The sequence below is a fragment of the Heteronotia binoei genome, chromosome 9 (genome assembly GCF_032191835.1).
Source record: "Heteronotia binoei isolate CCM8104 ecotype False Entrance Well chromosome 9, APGP_CSIRO_Hbin_v1, whole genome shotgun sequence".
Lineage (NCBI taxonomy): Eukaryota > Metazoa > Chordata > Lepidosauria > Squamata > Gekkonidae > Heteronotia > Heteronotia binoei.
The window spans coordinates 20410110-20417115 of NC_083231.1; positions in this window are offsets into that span (position 1 = coordinate 20410110).

The following is a 7006-nucleotide window of genomic DNA, read 5'->3' on the forward strand; positions in this document are numbered from 1 at the left end:
ACATGGCTCTTAGGCTAAGAAAAGGTTGGCTACCCCTATTCTATATTATATATTAGTAGTAGGGTTGCCAATCCCCAGGTGGGGGCAGGGGATCCCCCGGTTTGGAGGCCCTCCCCCTGCTTCAGGGTTGTTAGAAAGCGGGGGAAGGGAAATGTCTGCTGGGAACTCTATCATTCCCTATGGAGATTTATTCCCATAGAAAATCATGGAGAATTGATCTGCGGGTATCTGGGACTCTGGGGAGGCTGTTTTTGGGCGTAGAGGCACCAAATTTTCAGTATAGTATCTAGTGCCTCTCCCCAAAATACCTCCCAAGTGTCAAAAAGATTGGATCAGGGGGTCCAATTCTATGAACCCCAAAAGAAGGTGCCCCTATCCTTCATTATTTCCTATGGAAGGAAGGCATTGAAAAGGTGTGCTGTCCCTTTAAATGTGATGGCCAGAACTCCCTTTGGAGTTCAATTATACTTGTCACAGCCTTGATCTTGGCTCCACCCCTAATGTCTCCTGGCTCCACCCCTAAAGTCCCCAGATATTTCTTGAATTGGATTTGGCAACCCTAATTAGTAGGTATTTTTTTTCCTTCATGTTGATCAAGTAAATAATGCCCTGATGGTTACTAAAGTGAGTTTCATAGACTCTTAGAGGGGCTTAGAAGGAGTGATGGAGAAGCAAGAGGGTAATCAAAGGCTGGAATGTAACCGCCATATACCAAGGCTGTGCATGTCTGAATGCCACTTACTTGTGGTTCATAGTGAAGGCAGCTTTGCCTTCTGGGTGATGTTTGTTGGTTTCTCAAAAACATCTGGCTAGCCACTGTAGAAAATGAAATGCTGAACCAGATGCATGCCAAAGTCATAATTTGCCAGATGTGCCAAAATACTTTTAGCCAGCCCTGGTGGGTCAATTTGGACTTGTGGGTCACCATACCCAAAAAGTTGGGATCAGCTGGCGTAGAACAAGGACCTGAGTGATCTGGGTTCAAGTCATCTCTCTAACACACAAACTCATTTGTTATGAGGGATGGCTCTGTGTCAAACTCATTTGTTATGAGGGATGGCTCTGACGTAAAAGAGACCATGTTGGGCCGGGTCGGGGGTGTCATAAAATGTAATGCCAAGCCGTGGAGACATAAACTTTATAAAGCACACAGACAAAAACAATTAAAGATCTCTTTAAAAAAAAAAAGCTTTAAATAAAACATACTTAAAAGATTAGCACAGTTGAAATATTTTTCAAGATACACAGGGGCCTGCCTCTCCCCATATGAGCCCCGCCGGGCTCTGAGGTCTGCTACACAGCATCTTCTTGTGGTCCCTGGTCCTTAGGACACCCGGCTGGCTTCAACGAGGGCCAGGGCATTTTCGGTCCAAGCCCCTACCTGGTAAACCGAGCTCCCAAGGGAGATTCGGACTCGACGGGGCTTATAAAAGTTTTGCAGGGCCTTTAAGATGGAGCTCTTCCATCAGGCTTTTAACTGATGCAGCAGGCATTAGGGTTGCCAATCCCCAGGTGGGGGCAGGGGATCCCCCAGTTTGGAGGCCCTCCCCCCGCTTCAGGGTCATCAGAAAGCAGGGGGAGGGGAGGGAAATGTCTGCTGGGAACTCTGTTATTCCCTATGGAGATTTATTCCCATAGAAAATCATGGAGAATTGATCCGCAGGTATCTGGGGCTCTGGGGGGCTGTTTTTTGGGGTAGAGACACCAAATTTTCAGTATAGCATCTAGTGCCTCTCTCCAAAATACCCTCAAAGTTTCAAAAAGATTGGACCAGGAGGTCCAATTCTATGAGCCCCAAAAGAAGGTGCCCCTATCCTTCATGATTTCCTATGGAAGGAAGAAATTGAAAAGGTGTGCCGTCCCTTTAAATGTGATGGCCAGAACTCCCTTTGGAGTTCAATTATGCTTCTCACAGCCTTGATCACCCCTAATGTTTCCTGGCTCCACCCCCAAAGTCCCCAAATATTTCTTGAATTGGACTTGGCAACCCTAGCGAGCATCCTCTTGTTACCAGCTGCCTCCCCAATTTTTTTTACCATTACTGTGATCGCACTATATTTCTAGATATTGGCCTATACACTGTTGTGTAAACATACCTTCTTGCGCCTGTTAGTTGACATGTTGCACTGCCCTCAGATGTTTATACTGTATAGGGTTGCCAAGTCCAACCCCAGAAATATCTGGGGACTTTGGGGGTGGAGCCAGGAGACACTGGGGTGGAGCTAGGGGGGAGGGGGAAACGGCGCCGGGGAGCGTGGCGAGCCGCCCCGTCTCAGAGCGGGCGACGCCGCTGCCACCTCTTCTCCGCTCGTCGTGGCTGCTCCTCCGAGACGGGCTCAGCCTGAGCCCATCTCGGAGGAGCAGCCACAGCGAGCGGAGAAGAGGCGGCAGCGGCGCGGCGGCCTCACCCGCTCCGCCTCTGGGGTGGAATCGGAGGGGGGGGGTGGAGGTGGGTCGGGGGCATGGCGAGCCGCGAGTCTGGGTCCTAGAAGGGCCCGGATTCGCGGCTCGCCATGCTCCTGGCCTGCCTCGCCCTCCCCTTCTCTGGTTTTGCCTGCGCTGCTCTTGGCTTCTTCTCCGAGATGGGCTCAGCCTGGGCCCATCTCAGAGGAGCAGCTGCGGTGGGCGGGGAGGGGGAGGCAGCGGCGTGGTGGCCTTGCCCGCTCCAGGATCGGGCGGCTCGCCATGCTCCCCGGCGCCGTTCCCCCCCCCCCTCCACCCGCTTCCATTTTGGGGGGGAGCGGGGGAAGAGGGTGGAAATTCTGGGGTCCCCCGCCAGGGCGGGAGGGTTGGGAAGCCTAATACTGTATGCTTTTATGATGTGTTATATTTTAATTTATAAGTATGTTAAATTTTGCGGTAAGCTGCCCTGAGCCCACAGGCGGGAAAGGGTGGGATATAAATCTAAAAATTAAATTAAATTAAAATTGTATTCAACAGTCTCTAATAAATGAAGGAAACAAGAGAGAGGGACAAAGAAGCAGACTTGCTTTGGGGACCTGATAAAAGCCCTCCGGGGGCCTGATTTGGCCCCCGGGATGTGTGTTTGACACCCCTGCTCTAACAGGAAGCTGACTGGGTAACCTTCAACCAAACACTCTCAGCCTAACTCTTCTCACAGAGGAATATTGTGAGGATGAAACAGAGAATACAGAAGTGGGTACCCCACCCTGACCTCCAGGGAGAAAAAGGCGGGATAAAAAAAGCGTGAAACTGATTTCCCAATATAAACTCGTCACTCAGCCACCACACCCGGCCAATCCTGTCCACACAACTGGGCGAGTCATGGAAGAAAAATGCTCTATTTCAGATGTGACTTAAACAGTATCATTGGCCCACAGCTCCAGCCACGGCACAGAGGAGGGTCCCCTTCCATGGTCAGCCCTGACATATACAAAGCCTCTCTGAGTACAATCCCTTGAAAAATTAGTTCAAAAGATTGTTCTCCTCTCAACACTCACCCTCTCTACACAGAATTTCTGGGCCCTTGCACAACAGAGAGGGAAGACAAATTTTATTTAAAAGAGCCAGTTTGGTGTAGTGGTTAAGTACGCAGACTCTTATCTGGAAGAACCGGCTTTGATTCCCCACTCCTCCACTTGCAGCTCCTGGAACGGCGTTGGGTCAGCCATAGCTCTGGCAGAGGTTGTCCTTGAAGGGCAGCTGCTGTGAGAGCCCTCTCAGCCCCACCCACCTCACAGGGTGTCTGTTGTGAGGGGAGAAGATATAGGAGATTGCAAGTCGCTCTGAGTCTCTGATTCAGAGAGAAGGGCACAAATCTGCAATTCTTCTTCTTCTCTATCAGCCCTCGCAGCAAAAGCCAATTTCGTACAGTCGCACCCACCTGAAGAGGAGGCTTTGCGGGGTTTTTTTTGTTTGGAATTCTCATGACAATGTTTAAGCCATTGCTTGCAAGCTGTGTTTGTCCAAAGCTCAATTTAGATGTGTCAGCTCTGATAATCAGTGCTGTTAGAGTAACAATCTTGGCTCCTTCCTCCTTTTCACAGAAAGAGAGCTTTTGCCAGCACGGGATGTTGCTTCTCGATTTCCTAGCACAACAAATAGTTACTTTTGAAGAATGCACTTCAACAACCATTTTTTTAAAAACAAAAGTACTGTTGCTTACCAAGGCAAATAGACTGAAATTGTCTAACCCAGGGGTGGACAACAGTATCTCTCCAGATGTTTTTTGCCTGCAACTCCCATCAGCCCCAGCCAGCATGGCCGTGCTGGCTGGGGCTGATGGAAGTAGTACGCAAAAAACATCTGGAGAGCTACCGTTGGCCACCCCTGGTCTAACCGCATTGCTTTCAGCATTACAGAAGGTCCAACTGTACTGTCAGGCCCGGCGCTAGGGGTTCCAGCATCCCAGGCCCAAACTTGCACCCCCGCCCCCCTCCAAGTTGTCTTTGCGCGTGTGCAGAGCGCGCATGGCCCACTCCTTTGCTCAGCCCTCTCATGCTTCAAAGGGAGCTGGAAAGACCTCTTCTCAACTCCCCCTGAAGTGGGAGAGTGCTGGGCATGGGGCAGGTCGAAAAAACAGCAGGCGCGCTCAGAGCCAGCTCTGAGTGCGCTCTTTGCCACGTCCCCTGACTTTACCAAGGCGGAGGGGGGGGTGCAACAACGAGCACACTCAGAGCTGGCTCTGGGCGCACCCGCTGTCTCCCCGACTTCACCAAGGCTTTCCAAGCCTCAGCAAGGTCGGGAAGTTAGTGGGCACGGCGGGTGAGGAGAGGCAGTGCCAGTTTGGTGTAGTGGTTAAGTGTGCAGACTCTTATCTGGGAGAAGCGGGTCTGATCCCCCACTTTTCCAGTTGCAGCTGCTGGGATGGCCTCGGGTCAGCCATAGTTCTGGCAGAGGTTGTCCTTGAAAGGGCAGCTGCTGTGAGAGCCCTTTCAGCCCCACACACCTCGCAGGGTGTCTGTTGTGGGGGGAGAAGGTTGTAAGCCGCTCTGAGACTCTGATTCAGAGAGAAGAGAAATCTGCAATTCTCCTTCTCCATGGGCACCCCTAGGCCAGGCGGTGCCCCTAGGCCAGCGGCTGCCTACTTGGCCTACTCCCAAGCTGGCCCTGTGTACTAGGCTTGCCAATCCCCAGGTCCCAGTGCCCGCTTTCCCAGGCTCCTTCCCGCCCCCAGTCAGCTGGCCGGCAGGGGGAAGCCCCACCCCCAGAGGACCATGTGCCTTTCTACCTCCAGAGGCTCCAGTCTCCGATTGAAAGGCTTCCTCTTGGGATGGTGTGTCTGTGTTTGAAGAAGTTGGCAGCAACTCGTGAGTAGAGAGGCCAATCCCTCGCTTCAGAGTCGCAAGAAACGGGAGGGGGAAAGGGAGGGAAACGTCTGCTAAGCACTTCATTATTCCCTGCGTGGAGATCGATTCTCATACGGTATAATGGGGAATTGATTTGGAAGTTTCGGGGGCTCTGGGGAATGCTGTTTTTTGAGATAGAGGCACCAGATTTTCAGTATAGTATCTAGTGCCTCTCCCCAAAGTACCCCCCAAGTTTCAAAACGATTGGACCAGGGGATCCAATTCTATGAGCCCCCAAAGAAGGTGCCCCTATCCTTCATTATTTCCTATGGAAGGAAGACATTTAAAAAGGTGTGCTATCCCTTTAAATGTGATGGCCAGAACTCCCTTGGAGTTCAATTATGCTTGTCACACCCTTGTTCCTGGCTCCGCCCGCAAAGTCCCCAGATATTTCTTGAATTGGACTTGGCAAACCTACTGCTTACTGTCACATGTCTTGTTTCAAACAGGAGTTCAGCTAGGGTTGCCAGCCCCCAGGCGGGGCCTGGAGATCTGCTTTTACATCTGATCTCCAGCTGGCAGAGATCAGCTCCCCTGGAGGAAATGGCTGCCTTGAAGGATAGACTCTAGGGCATTGTGCCATGCTGAGGCCCCTCCCCTCCCCAAACCCCGCTCTCTCCAGGATCCACTCCCAAAGTCTCCAGGTATTTTCCAACACAGACCTGGCAACCCTAAGCTCAGCAGACAAGAACAGCAGCCAAACTGTTTTATAAAAGTGCCCTGCACACTCCTATATTTCTTCAATATATACAGACCCGCCTTTTTTACCCGACAGGACAGACATACAGCTTGCAGTATTACCAGTGCTTTTTTTGAGCAGGAACGCACAGGAAAGCAGCTTCGGTTGGCTTGGTATCAGGGGGTGTGGCCTAAGATGCAAATGAGTCCCTGCTGGGCTTTTTCTACAAAAAAGGCCCTGAGTATAACATATGCTACAGGACTTCATTTGCAAGAGAAAATGCAGTGCAGGGCCAGGACATCCATCCGACCATTATAATAAAATAAAAAATATGTAAAGCGGTATATGTGTGTGGGGGGGGGTGGTATTTGTCGTGGGAGGGAGGAAGGTATTGTGAATGTCCTGCATTGTGCAGGAGTTTGGAGTAGATGACCCCTGGAGGTCCCTTCCAACTCTGTGATTCTGTGGTATAAAACAGGGGTGGACAACGGTAGCTCTCCAGATGTTTTCTGCCTACAACTCCCATCAGCCCCAGCCAGCATGGCTGATGGCTGGGGTTGATGGGAGTTGTAGGCAAAAAGCATCTGGAGAGCTACCGTTGGTCACCCCTGGTATAAAAGAACAGTGCCTTTCAGTACAAAGTCTTCATTTGATTAAAAATGCATTTTAGAGCCACCCAAAGAGTTCTGTTTATTCATTTACTAAGATATGCATGCTGCCTCTCTCCATGGAAACCAACTGAAATCCAAATTCAAACAAGCCAAACCAAGCCAAATTCACCCACACCTAAGAAGTCCTAGCCATGGTTTACTACTTGAAGCCCATTCACAATGACAGGACGAAATCTGCTCTCAGAAGCTGCTGAACTTTTGCTTTTTAGAGATCAGGGTGAATCTGAATGGTACAAGGTCCTCATGCTTGAAGGTCTGACAACACAAAGACTTTGGTTAGGGGTTGCTAACCTACTGGGGACTGGAAATATCCTGGGGTCAGGAGCAGAGTTGGGGGGTTTTCCACC